The sequence below is a fragment of the Corvus brachyrhynchos genome, unplaced genomic scaffold (assembly GCF_000691975.1).
Source record: "Corvus brachyrhynchos isolate BGI_N302 unplaced genomic scaffold, ASM69197v1 scaffold14, whole genome shotgun sequence".
Taxonomy (NCBI): Eukaryota; Metazoa; Chordata; class Aves; order Passeriformes; family Corvidae; genus Corvus; species Corvus brachyrhynchos.
The window spans coordinates 3,019,092-3,033,933 of NW_008239110.1; positions in this window are offsets into that span (position 1 = coordinate 3,019,092).

Consider the following 14,842-nt stretch of genomic DNA (forward strand, 5'->3'; position numbering starts at 1 on the left):
GCTATTGAAGCTGGGAGAAATGACTGCAAGCTGCATATTAAATATCTAAGTTCCTCGCACAAAACTTGAGCCTGCAAATTCATGCAACCTTGTTTTTCCTGGGAGGCATCAGTGGGTGGATGCAGCTGAGGCAGGGAGAAGGCAGGATGAAGTGTGTAGGAACAGGGCAGTGACAGCAATGGCATATCAAACCCATGAAATTGAAAGGATTATCATTGATTTCTGTGGGATGTGTAGCAGGCTCAATGCCTTATGTTACTTCAGATAGGGGCTGGCCTTCAAGGCTGTGCAGAGCCTCTTGCCTCAAGAGCATCCCTTGGGACCCTCTGCTCCGTGGCACAAATGGTCATGCAATGCTGTCTCTGCCCAGAGTACCCCTGTTTTCTGGGAATATTGCCAACTTTTCAGATGCCTGTAGCAAAGATTGTGTATCTTTTCTGTTCCTGTCACGGCACTTTTGTGAGGAAGGAAGACACAAAGAGCACACTTTGTATTTTCTCGGGAGTATTGATAGCTATTGGATTTGTACTGCTGTGAGGTCCTGGTTCCTGGAGGTATTACGTAAGCAGGGAGCAGCTTTTTATCACTATCAGCAAACCCCATATTTTCCTGAACTCATTGTGTAGGATCTCATCTCAAGATAAGATTCTTAGTAGCTGGTCAACTAAATTTCTCCCCAATAACTGTTAAATACTGTTGATCTTTTTTATCTGCAGATCATAATATGAATTTAGGCACTTGAATAGCACATGGATCTCTAAATGTGGAAACATAACCTTAGGTGTTTTAACCTTAAATTGAATTAGGGTCACTGTTCTTCAGAAGCTTTCTTCTGACAGTTAAGCAGTTTTTTCATATCATACTTGTACTCTCTCTACATTTCACCCCTTCCAAAGTAGACAAATAGCACCAACAATACAAACTTCCATCGAGTTGTGTGCTGTCTCAGTTACAGTATACACATTCCCAGTCACTCTGATTATGCAAGACTTCTGAATTTCTTCAGCATAAAGTGAATCAATATTAAAAATGCAGTTTGTCAGATGTGTGGTGGAGCACCTTCCCTCCAGTGTGGATCCATGGCTTTCAGTGTCCAGACTTCCCTCTCTCTGAAGCATGTGGCGTTGTGTGAGCCTTAGCCAGCTGAAAATTTTATCTGAAGCTTAAAGATCCAGAAAGGACTGAAATCTCTACTGTAAAGTGAAGGATACAGCTGTACCACCATCTTACAAGGTGAGAATGAGTTCCATTCATGCATTATGTGGTGGTTTGACTTTAATAGTGCTATGATCAAACCCAATTAACTTCAGGCAATGCAGTGTGGGGATTGTGGGTCTAGATTTTTGCCCCAGGCTCTCCCTAGGGATGCTTACTGGATATGACAATATTCTACTGAAACAGAGAAAAGATGTTCGAATCTGAAAGAAAGCTTGCATATCCAAGCACTTCTTTGCCTTATTTTGTTCCACACCCCTGCCCCTCCTTCCCCCCAGCTGAATTAGTGGACAATTATTTTTCCTACAAATCTTTGTTTCATGAAAAATTTATGTCTTCATAACAATCAGCTCACAACTGTTCTCCCTGCAAGACAGGCATAACAGTATACAGTATACAGACACTTTGGTGCCTGATGGCTTGCATTTTATTTATTTAATTCCTCTTAATTACCACTATCTTATTTGTAGTGTTTGTTTTTTAAAAAATATTTTCCTCCAAGTAGGAATTTGATTCAAGCCAAAAATTTATGGGGAGACAAGAAGAATGCCTGCTGGGTCATGCTAATTTAGGAGAAGTACCTTCAAGAAAACCATGTAGTTTATAAAAATATGAGATTAATAACACCTGTGGTCTGAGATCTAGACTTCAATTCTTGCTCTCTAAATAATTTAGGAGTTCAAAAAACAGCAAACTCATCATGTCTGGTAGTCCTGGGCTGTTACAGATTTACTGAGTAGATCACAGTGATCCAGGAGTCTTTTAGTCAAATTATTAAAGTCTGTGTTTCTGGGCTAAGATGTAGCCCTTGTTTCCTTCAGGTTTGAACTACTGCTTTCCAAGAAAAGCTCTGAGTAATTTCCAACAAGTTGTTTCACTGTGACATCACACTATATTGTGATATCTACTGGGTCTTATTTAGCCCCAGAACAATTTATTTGCCAGTATCAAGAATCAATAGAGCCATTTTGATCTTGCTACCGAATCAAAAAGGACGTATCACTTTTAGAATGGACAAATAATGTACAAATATTTCCTGTGTTGCTAAGCATTTCTGAAATTCCCACCCTTTTCTGAAGCCTAACTAGGAAGACAGACCAGCTGGCTACCCACACGAACTCTCTGGTGGTGATGAAGAAGCCTGCTGGTTATCCTGCTAAACCATTTGGAAGTGACAGCTTGCAGGCTCTTGGGATGTACAGATGTACAAGAGAGGAGTTCAAGCCTGTTGGAAGCTGGTAACGTCTGGATGAGGGGGAGAAGGGATGAAGTGCAATCTGTGGTGTGGGAGAAGAGTGAGAGTCCTAGATTTCCAGCCAGGCCATTCTGTATTTCCTTCTCCCTATATCTGATTTACTGTGTATCAAACATGAGTAGAACACTTGATACCACGGACACCTAAGGGGTCTCTAAGGGGAGTACCCATCATTGCTCTTTGCAACCATGTTCCTTGTCAAAGACACGTCCAAAACTTGGCTAGCTCCTCTATCCTCAGCCCTCAGATTGCGTTGTTTATGTTACACAGGTAGCCTTGAACCTCTCATGTCAATACTGTGACAGCCCAGCAAGAACCCTTGGGGCACTAGGTCAGTTCTACTTAATCCACTTTTTTCAAGTCACTGGAGAGCTGTACCAAACTCTGACTTGTAAGCAGGCCTTCTTGCTTGGATATTATCTGACATCCAGTGCATTTCTGATCCCTCTAAGTTCCCAAAAGACAGATGACTTATTAGAGATTTTTTTTGTGTGGAAAGGAAAATCAAAGGGAAAACAAAAAACCCAAAGGGAAATCCCAGAACCGTGGAATCCTGGAATGGCTTGAGTTAGAAGGAACCTTAAAGTTCATCTATTCCAACCATTCCTCCCTGTTACAGCCCCGTGCCCCTCACCCTACTTCAACCCCCTGCCCTTTCCCCGCACCCATCGAGGACAGGGATGCCACCCCCACTGGACTGAGTTACGCACAGTTCCATCCAACCTGTCCTTGAATATTTCCAAGGATGGGGCATCCACAGCCTCTTTGGGCAACTTATTCCAGTTCCAGCTTCACCACCCTCTGAGTAAATAATTTCTTGCTAACATCTAATCTAAGTCTCTCCCTCTTTAGTTTAAAACTAGGCAAGAAACGTAGGCATAACCACAGCAAGGACTTTCCAAACATAAACTCTATTTTATCTAGGCACATGAAAAAAATACAATTATTTTCAAAGACACAATTCTTTCTCATAAGCTAGAAAAGTGAGCTTTCAGCAGTGTCAACTACTTGCTCAGCACGTTTTAGGAACCACCTAGTATTTAACAAAAAACCCCCTTAGAAATCTGGAATAACCAGCTGGTGTTTGCCTGTTCTAGCCTTATTAAGTAGGTCATATTTCCCAAGCCTCAATATGACCACAAAACACAAAATGCATCTTTTATTTCCAGTATGAAATACTGTCATTTTAACAGTTTTAACTTCAATGGAAGCAACAATTTGCTTAAGTGTTTGGTACTGCAGTTATATATTTATTTGGAAGGATAGTAGTTTGGGGTTTCTTCAAATGGGAAAAACAGTTTGTACTGCAAAGATGAAAGCATCTCTTTCTATCTAGACCAAATTAGTGTGTTTGCATGTTTACCAAGGCTAGCCCAAAGGGGAATATATAGCAGAACCAGCTGTGACAAAGGAAGTTTTAGTTCAGAAATTGCTAATGTAGAAAAGATTCTCAGGATAAACCAAGACAAGTAATTTACCTTGAAATATATGTTAGATCTAAATGAAAATAACTATAAAAGTAAATAAATAAAGAAATTTTGGGGATACAGCCTCCTGATTTTCTGTGGAGCTCAAGTACTAATTGAAGTTTGGGTTGTTGCACACCTAGTGTACTGGATGATGCAATGGAATCTAGTGGGAAAATAATTAAGCACATTCAAATCACAGCACATTGACATCATGTTTCAATTGTTAATGCTCAAATATCTCTGTCACACAGGTAGGTGATGCTCTCAAGTGTCCTGTTTGCTAACTGCAAAGCATTGTAGGAACTGCCTACACAAGACAAGTAACCTATCATCTGTGCCTCCTTTTTTTGTTGTTGTTTTTGTTTTGTTTTGGTTTTTGGTTTTTGTTTTGGCTGAACACCAGGTGACTCTGAGCTCTCACAGGTTTTGTGCTTGCAAATGCAGCTAATAAAGAGTGCTGGAGCCCTGAGTGGCATGTGAACACATGTCCCAAAGTGCCTGCCTTGCCTACCTGGGCACACAGCAGATGGAGCACTTCACTCACATAACACATGCCAATGGGCCAGTATGAATGCTGGGTCACAGGCTAACATTGATGATGTAATTTATACTCAGTGCTAGACTTTTGGTGCAGTAAGACTCCTGATGGGCTTTGTTTTCATTTTTGTTACTAGACGCTGTATGCTCACAGTCTAATTGGATGATACTATTTTAATAATGTTGGCAAGACCAAATGTGCTTGTAAAAGCTTGTGGTGCTTTTGCACTTTACAGCAATATATTACTGTAATTCGTTCAAGGAACAGTCTAAATCTGTTCATTTTCCTCCTAAAAGAATGAAATGTTGAACACAGAGCTTTAAAAGTCTGCAAATTTTGTGGACCTAAACCATAACCCAGTCTTTGGAAGTGGATCTCTTGTCAGTGTTCCAGAGCTGCTAAGACATTTTGCTGGTGAGTCATAGTTAGTGCTGTTAGAAATATTGCAGGCTTTAAAAATGGAAATTTAGAGGCCTGTTATACAGCTTTCTAAGAAAGAAAAAACCCCATATGCCACTAGTCATTATATTGCTAGACAAATTAATGCAAACTAGAAAAAAGAAAAAAGGAGCATGAAAGATTGAATATGACACTGATAAAATCTGAAATAAAAACATACAAGAAAAAATGAGTCAGAAAAACCATAAGAGAAACATTCATACTAATTTAGTGAAGGGAAGGAACAAAATTCAAAGTGACAGGACTGTGATTCCAAAATGCCTTTCCTCTCACATCTTTCAGCCTGTCTTGTGGCCCACTGCTGTGAGTCACACTTGCTGCCTTCTTGCAATTCTCTGAAGTGCTATCAGCTATGATTACTGCATGCAGTCAAGTATTCTCTAATCTTGAGCCTTGTCCTATTAACATTCACTGGTATATGAGACATGAAACTTGCTGAGCTGTTCTCCTGGATTTAGGCACGTAAATTCAACCTATTCCCCCAAAAAAGCAGTTCAAATCCTGTGCCCTATTTCTTGAAGTGAGAATTTGGTCAACCAGAATCCAAAAATGAGGAAATGAAAAAAAAATGCACATAGCCTTTTCAGCTGCTGATTATCCTTAGAGCACTGAAACACACAAATCCTTCACTTTGTTTCTGAAATTGCAGTTGCACCTCTGTTTGCCCCAGTCCAAATATCCCAGTGACTTGTTCAAATCCATGGCTAATCATAATTCAGAAATTATTAATCAAGTTACGAATTAAATCCAGACTCCCCTTCACTTTGATCCTCCGTTGGTCTTGTTTGCAGAACAAACTGCACACTTGCCAGCCACTAGGACAAGATGCCCTGCACAGTGTGATTGCAGCCCATTTCTTCTAAAAGGCATTTGGAAAAAGAAATAGTGCCTCATATTCATACAGGAGCCAGACCACTCTGGACCCATGAATCATGATTTTTTTTGTGTAGTGACACTGCTTCAATACGGATGGAGAACCTTCAATGCAAAGAGCACAGCCTGGCTGTTAGGGCACCGTCTTAGCAGATGTCTTCTGTCTCCACAGGTTATAGGAAGAATTGATTTCAGGTCTAGGTTCCTTGACAAGTGTTTGAGTTCCAGACTGGGAAACTGAAACAATTGTGGAAAAACTTTTAGAATGGAGAAGTACTGCTGATCCTTCCTTTACCTTTCATACCCGTGATGGCTGTAAAAGGCATCTCTAGCAAAGCTGATATACTTAGACCCTAAATGTTGGTTCACCCAGAAACTGAAGGGAAAAGAGGTGAAATAATAGCAATCAGCCAACCAACCTATATGTGCATCCAAACCAGCCTGCTGTTTTTACTTAATAGTGTTTAAATATCCCACGTGAAACCCAAAATAAAATGGGACAGACATAGAAATGGGAACATCCAAAATACCTATCTCGTTCTGACTGAGACTTGTCTTGTTTAAGTTGCAAATTCAGGCCCTTCATAAAGCATCACAAGGCTGACCACTGTCAGGTCTGCTTTTAACAATGGAATTTGCAGAAAAAGGTTCTGCAGGTGTGTTGAAAATGGTATGTTTGCAAGCTCTTGTGTCAGAAGTAAATAAGTCTATTGAGAGTCATTGTGAGAGCTCTTAAAATGTTTTGCTGAGGAGAAATTAGAACACAAAACAATTCCCTTTCAAGAGGGTGGATCTTAGATGAGGAAAGGATTATGTGTTTGGTATAAATGTAACACTCCAGGAAGGCATGAACTTCCCCACCCCTAAGTGAAGTGTAGGATGTCTAAAAAGCTCTGAGAAGATTCAGATTTACATAGTCCCTCCCATTCACAGTTCATTTAACTGATTAATGTTTGCATAGGAAAATTTGCAGATTGATACCACTGAAAACTTTGAACCACGTGAAATGGGAAACATTTGTAGAAAGCAACAAACTTACTGCATTGTCTTGTAGCTCCTGTAGGAAAGAGGACACCTATGACAATAATACTGTTAATAAAATGAGTTGGACAGAAATTTGAGTATAAATCCATATACCACAACCAGAAGTAGGGGAAATCAAAAGAAGACATTGTAATTTAGTAGGTTTGTTATGCACAAAATTGTTAAGAATTCAACAGGCAATAAAAATGGTTGTTTTGATTCAGATGAGGACTCACATAATCCAGTGCTCTTCCACTGATTAACAGAGGTGGTTAAAGACATATTGTAAAAATAGAACAACTATACAAATTTTTTTTCACAGCATACAGTTATGGCTTTGACTACAAGAATCAGGATTTCAGAAAAAAAAAAAAAAAAAAAAAAAAAAAAACAAAACCAAAAAACCTACCAATGGCTTATAGGACCAAAAAGAAGGAAGAGAAGAATCTGAAGGATGAATAAAACCCCTAAAATAATAAAGGGAATTATAGGGAATGGTAAGACTCAAAGGGCAGAAGTGGCAATTGTCATTCTTTTTTAGAGAGAAGAGTTTAATAAACTCATAAAAAAGAAGATGATAAAGATCTTTCTAGCACTGTCCTCCTTAAGAACTCTCAAGAACATCATAGCAAAGTTGATGACTGAACAATCTACCAAGAGAAGCAATGTGGAGACCTTAGAATTATAGGGTTACTTAGGTTGGAAAAGACATCTAAGATCATCAATGTTCATAAGTTCAATGTTACCTTGCAATGCCAAGTCCACCACTAAAAGTGTCCATTTCTAAATGTTCAAATAATTTTTTTTGTGTACATGTAATTTTTGGGCTCATACTTTTGAGCAGAACACTCTGTTGTTTTCCTTCCAGTATTTATTAGAATAAGCACAGTCTGATATCCCTGGTATTAGAATAAGCACAGTCTGGTATAATGACTGTCATTTCCAGCTGCTCTGTCCCAAAGACATTGCTTCCTGGAAGTAGATATTGCACTTTATCACACAGTATTTAGATCCTTATCTTTCTGTGTCCTGGGTTGCAGTGTATTCTATTACCATCCTCAAGAGCTGTTGAAACCAGGTGGGGCAGTGTTTCCTTGCCTCCTCCCCCCAGACTATCTTTCTGTTAATGGCCCATCATTGTCCTGCCGCATGACTCAGAGATAACTCCCTCTGGACTATCTTCTGTTAATGAGCCTAATCAACACTTGGCCTCATGACTCGTTACCCCATTGTGAGATGCTCCACCCAGAGTGAGGAACCAAGCAGCCCATCGTGGGTATAATCTGAGACTCTGAACACCAGAGACAACCCTTTCCACTGGATTTCCAGAGGACAGGAGCTACACAGCGACCACTGTACCTGAGGAAGAGCAGACCCTTTTTCTACAGGATCACCGCTTCAGGAGGACTGCAGCTACCATTCTACCAGACTGCTGCCACCACCCTGCCTAACAAGGTGCCAGGTTGTATCCTGACTCTGTCAGTTTAACCCAGTGCTATCCGCCTTTACTTTTTTTTTTCCCCCTCCTTTTATTTCCCTATTTAATTTTTATTCTGACTTGGTGTCTCCTACTAGTTTTCAAACTAGTACATTCTGCCAAGCTGAGATGTTCCCACTGTGTTGAAGTAGGGAACAGGAAGCGTGTAAAGGCTTTTGGTGATCCAGTCAAAAGGTTGGCAATAGTAGCAGAAATAAGTTACTGCCATGATAAGCCATCCATAGGCAACTTTCCTGGCAGATAGTTCTGGGGGTGTGCTAAACAGTTTACAGAGTCTGGCTGTAACACAGAGGATGCTGGTGATGAGCATGCCCTGCTAGCCAGAGGTCTCTAAGTTGGTTACCAGCAAGGTACTGAGCATTGAGATTGCATTAAAAAAAAAGGGTTTTCTAATGGGAGCTTTTTACAGAGGGTTTCAGGGAGTATTGTGTGTCAAAATATGACTGCAATGACTGTGCCTCCAGCCACGGTGAACTCATAACAAAATTCCATCAGATATTTGTAACACTTCAAGGGACATTTTCCCCTGAACTCACCTGACACATCGATCTATTAAATGACATATAAGTAAAAAATGGGTCATACTCTTATAGTTAGCTGATATCATGTATCTAAAACCTATAAAAAAATCAGCTTACAAATAATACAGGAGTTTGAAAAACTCATATCTGTAAAAGAAAAGTATATCTGAGGTAATGTGCAATCCATATGCATGTCAAATCAGTAAGATATTTGAGCCTCTGTGAATGTAAACACATATGCCATTCCTTTTCCTCTTGACCCTGGGACCCTGTACTGAAGAGGGAAGTAGTCTCTAGTTGAGCATGTTGGGTAAAGAAACCTGAACGTCCAGGTTCATTTCAGATGACAATGCCTCAGAAATGCATAGAGAGAAAGTCCCTTGGTTTGGAGACATTGTGTTAGAAGGAGGAGGACAATGGTTTTTTGTTTGAATATAGTGATGTGGAGAGAGGTCTCTCTTGCCTTCAGCTTTTCCAGGCTGATTTTCTATTGTCACATCACGTATGTGAATTTTGTGGACTGTCCCATGTTATTTATGTTTGGTTTCAGAAACCATGGCAAAAAAGAGGAGTTCCCCAAAATAAAGATGATCGCATCTTCCCATCCCTACCAATGTAACTCTAAGGAAAGAGGGTTTTGGTTTGTTTAAGAGTAGAAATTACAATGTCATAAATCTGCCCTGCTCTTTACTGACTGTACCAAGCTGCTTGTTCTTGGCCACTTTAAGCAATAACTAAAGGCTGCCTACAAAAAACAGACCACATGAAGACTATAAGCACACTTTATTCAGCCAGAAAAATTCACTTCTTGGATATAATTTTGGGGACTTGGTAACAAGTTAGGTTGTTTGTTCCTGTAGTGTCACTTACTCAATTATATTTAGCTTCCTTGCTACCCGTTATACCTCTCCCACCATATTACTGATGTACATATGTAGAAGACATTTTACAAAGGCAGAGTACATTTTCAAGCACCAGATTGACCATATGCACACAGACTGCCTGTGATGCACAAGCATTAATACTGCTTTTCTGTGAGAGTATAATTAATCCATTATGAGCGGGAAATGCAACATGTGCTGTATATGTACAGAATTGTTGTGTCATACTTCTGCACTGATCTATTGTTTTTGGAAACCACTGGGTCCACTGAGCAGTCATAATGCATTTTTTCCTCAGAATGCATAATAAATATGGTAGCCCCAGGAAAATGTGGCCCTACCACTAACAATCTCCTTTCTGAAAGACAGTCACTGTTTGAGGTATATTTTTTGTTCTCAAAACCTGTAAGGAAACAATTTTCATAATGGCACCAACAGCCTGCATCTTGCCAGCTGACTGGTCAACTCTATGCAATTGTTAGAGACAGAAACAGTTCACCAGGTAGGTCTTGCCAGAGAACAAGAGCAAACATCTCTATTTTTGGTCTTGGACCTTAGTTCTGTTGTGGGACCATGGACTTAGGATAGACACTCTATATAGCTCTGTAAATCTCCAGTCCTTCATATGGTAGTTCTGACATCACTGGAAGCCATCCCTTCTCCTCAAGATGGTATGGTTACATCATTCTGCAGAAGGCCTCCTAGAGCCTCCAAAAATCTTGTGTACCCACAAGAGTAGGGAAGCATTTGATATCTGCCACATGTCCTTGGTGTCCCTGTTGAGTGTTCTCAGTAACATTTGTAAGACATTTAGATCACTTTCTGACCAAGCCACTGCATGTGTTTGACTTGCATAAGGGGACAAGAAAAGGAGAGGGGAGAAAGAAAACCTGTGTGCAGTATAGAATATTAATTTAGGATGAGTTGCCACATAGCACACTGCAGCAGAAGTCCTCTGATGCAAGATATTCAGACAATATATTCTCTGCATAAGTTAGAAAGGTTGAGCAGTTCACTACAAATCTTTGCATCTCATAGCAATACCAACAAAGCCAGTGTTTGACATATTTTGGCAAATTAGCACTGACAGAGGATGCTGGTTTACTTGGTGAATTACATGTCTGAAAGTTTGAACAGCTCATGTGGACAGAGAGAATCAGTCAATCCAAGATGTGGGTTTCTATTCCATGGCATCTGGCTAAATTTTTATAGTTTGCGATATAAAAGAATTTAGACTAGAGCACCCAATTGCTAGTTCTGGACTTGAATTTAGCTGTATGCCAATAACCTGTGGGAATGGCCTGAAGCTGTGTCAGGGGAGGTTTAGGTTGAATATTAAAAGAAGGTTCTTCACCCAGAGGTTTGGGGACTGGAACAGGCTCCCCAGGGCAGTGGTCACAGCACCAAGCCTGGCAGAGTCCAAGAAGCATCTGGACAATGCTCTCGGGCACATGGTGTGATTCTTGGGGATGGTGCTGTGCAGGGCCAGGAATTGGACTGGATGATCCTTGTGGGTCCCTTCCAACTCAGCATATTCTGTGATTGTGTAAATTGATGTACATAAAGCACAATCCTGAGGGATTTCTCTGGTGGCTATGTATTTGGACTTTTTCTCTAGTTGAGCATTGGCCTCATTGCTGGTAGGATCAGCTAAGGAATTGCTCTGGGACAAATGATAAAATTACTGTGAGCACCTGAGCAATAAGAGAAGTCGGACAAAAATTGTTGAATATTTTAAACTTTTCAATAGACTTCAATTTAGCTTTTCTCTGTTGTCATCTAGTCTCTTCTTTCACAGAAAAACCACACAATTTTTTTTCTTCTATGACAAACATTTTAAACCCCCTGAAGTTCTCAGCAACACAGAGATTAACTTGACTCCTGGATTCAGTTTTATCTAGGAACTACAATATTTTGGTCTCACATGCTGTGCAATCTTTTCTCCATTCCTGGAAGAATCCACTGCATAAAGATTCAACACAATATCTTTTTCTTACAAAATAATAAATAAATGTCCTTTGTAATGGCAGAGCATATATGCATGACTACCAGTCCAATGGTAGTTACGATTGTTTTGATTCCCCATGTAGCTGCCTGCAGAAGAAAATAGATATCTTCACTGCTGTTCACATAATGATAAAATGATTATATGAAGCTGTGGTCGAGATGATTCCATGGAGCTGCTGGGCAAAATTGCCACCTTCAGCTGAACTCTAACACCTCTGCATGGACATCTGCTAGTAAAACTGCCTCTGATTTATTTGGTTTGTCATTTCAGGCAGTAAACTCCAGAAGTTCAGAATTTGCTTCAAAAGAGGATCAGTATTTTAGGCAGTGGAGAGAGATGCACAACAGAACGGGTTAAGCTTTCCAGTCACCCCTCACTTAGAATTGCATGGAAGACAAAAATAATTTGTTCCCTTCCACAGTGTCTGAATTTTACAGAAGTTTCAGATACTTCCTTTGTGCAATTAGGCTTTAAATGGTGATAATTTAGTTAAAATGAAAAATTTATGTTGAAGCATAGTAACCTGTCTTTCACGGAGTAAGACATTTGATAAAGTTTCAGCAATCAATAGGCACATGATGAGACTGAGACTCTTCTTAAACAATAGAGTTAAGGGCATAGTGAGAGTGGTCTAGCCGAAATTAGTGGAATTAATTGTGTTTTTTAAGTGAAGAACTGGTGAGGAGTCTGACAGACAGCTTGTTAAAATTCAGGGAAAGCATTTAATTTGTCTTTGAGTAAGTCTGTAAATGCTTTGCTAAACAGGAGGACTCAGTACCTTAAACCTGGTTCACAGCTCAGGAATAACTACTTGCTACTATTAAATTCTTATCTTTCATAAAGCTCCATCATTCATAACACATTGGGAGAGCATTATTGACATTCCATAGCAATTTTTGCTGCATCTTGTTCATGCTATGCAAAATGTTCAGCTAACTTCGGGTTTTCATGTTGCATCTGCAGTCCAACTCACTTTATTGAGAAGCAAGCCTTGCCAAAAGCTTGTCTGTACATGAAAAATTGCTTCCATAAAGTCTGAAATAATTACCAGCTGTGTCTTCTGAAATTCATACTGGCATCATTATTGAAGGTGGACTTTGGATTTTTGTGCCTAGAGGGGTTTTTTTTACTAAACTTATCTATTTTTCCAAGTCTTTAAAACTTTTGCAAGTCATTGGATTCTGTGAATATGATGAAAATCAAATGGCCTTTTTGAATTGAATTTAATTTATTTGAGTTTCCTGATCAAAAACTACTGGTCTGGATACATACTTGTGGCATACAAATTAGTTTACACTTTTCATATCCTCAAGTTACAGAACACAGTAGGGAACATTCTCTGATTTTCAACAGAAAACTTCTAATATAACATTCTTATTTTTGCATAGGTATTTAAAGCTATGCAGATTGTCTGTGACACAAAGCAACTAGCTTGCCTCATTTATGCATCTCAATGTGCATTCGATGTTAATACATACAATTTTTGTAAACCATACTAGATTATGAGGTAATCTTAAATGAATTGGACAAAAATTTCTCAGCCATTCATGTTACAGTAGATCCTTGCAGTGTTTGAATCATCAGGTACTCCCTTCCCGGATAACAAGCACTTCCAGTCTTTTAAGAGCACATTTGCTCTGAGTCATTGCACAGTGATTTATAGCCTTAAATACATACATACATATGTATATATATAGATATATTTATTTATTTTTAAAACCTCCCCCAGATAATAAGAAGAAAAGAAATGTGGAAGTAATCAAGAGCTTTAAGTTAGGAAATATGGAAAATTGATAAGGGAAGCCATAGAGCTCAGGTTGGCAGGGTTTCCAGGAGTGAGAGGCTGGGGATGAGAGTTGAAAGGCTCATAAAAGTTGGAACAATGTGAAGCAGTTTATTAGATAAGGGACATTGACTACAGGAAGAAAAAGCACTCTGCTGCTGATACCACTTAAGAGCAGAGATTTCACTTGCTGCAGATTCATCCTTAATTTTTTAGAAAACAGAAGGCTGTCTAGATTTACCATTGTCATTACAATACAGTTTCTCATATTTGATACAAATTTTAAGCATAAGTCGTTAATTTGATCTAGCCCTCTGTCCATTGCTCCATAGGGGAGTCACGGGACTCTGACACAACTCAGATGTGCAGGTATGAAAGGCAGCATTGATCCAAAAGTTTTATACAGGCTTGAAAGATGTTCCCAGGGGAACAGATAATATTTGAGAGCATACTACATGAAGAAAACATCTCATGTCAAAAAGCTTAAACTATCCTGGGAAGTGTAATTTTATGCCTTCCATGAATTTACAGGCACAATAATAGATGGATCAAAATCATCATAATGTAATAAAAATGACAAGTATAGTAAAAGAGACTCATAGGTAACTCATTGTTTTAAGGGGATGACACAAATTACATTGAATTTACTTTATTCATCTTCAGATATTTTTATAGAGACAATAGGAAAGGAACTGCATGTATTGGCCTCCAATGTTTTTTTGGAGCCAAGCAATTATGAGTATATAAAGAGCATGTCAGCTACTAACAGTAACAGTTTAAAAACCAGAGAGATTATCTTACCTCATAACTAACTTTGGAGAATTGTAAGACAAGAGTATTTTCATTTTTGCATCCTTTCACTTATGCCATACTCCTTTACCTTATTTATCTTAACATCTGCCTTTTTCTTCAAAATCTTGACTAGAAACCAGTTGCTGAATGACATGGGCAAATTTTCCTACCCCAAAGCATCATTGTAACTGTAGGTACATTAAAAGTGGGGAAGACATTGAAGTGTGCTTGAAGTATGAATATGAGCAAAGATCTAAGATGAAAAGTTTTTAGCATGGATCTGAATGTCTGAGATAAGTTTGTCTAGTTAAAAATAACCAAAGACATAATTAAAGAGGGATGTTTGCAACAGATGTTTGCATTTTGAATACCATTGGGGATGATAAGAAAATGGATGGTCCAAACTTATTTTGGTTTCAAGTGAAACACTTCTACCTTTTCAGTCAACCTTTTCCATTTTTCCCCTGGCCCTTTTTTTGGTGTTTTTCTTTTTCTGTATATGAAATCAGCAGAATATTTCCCCTATT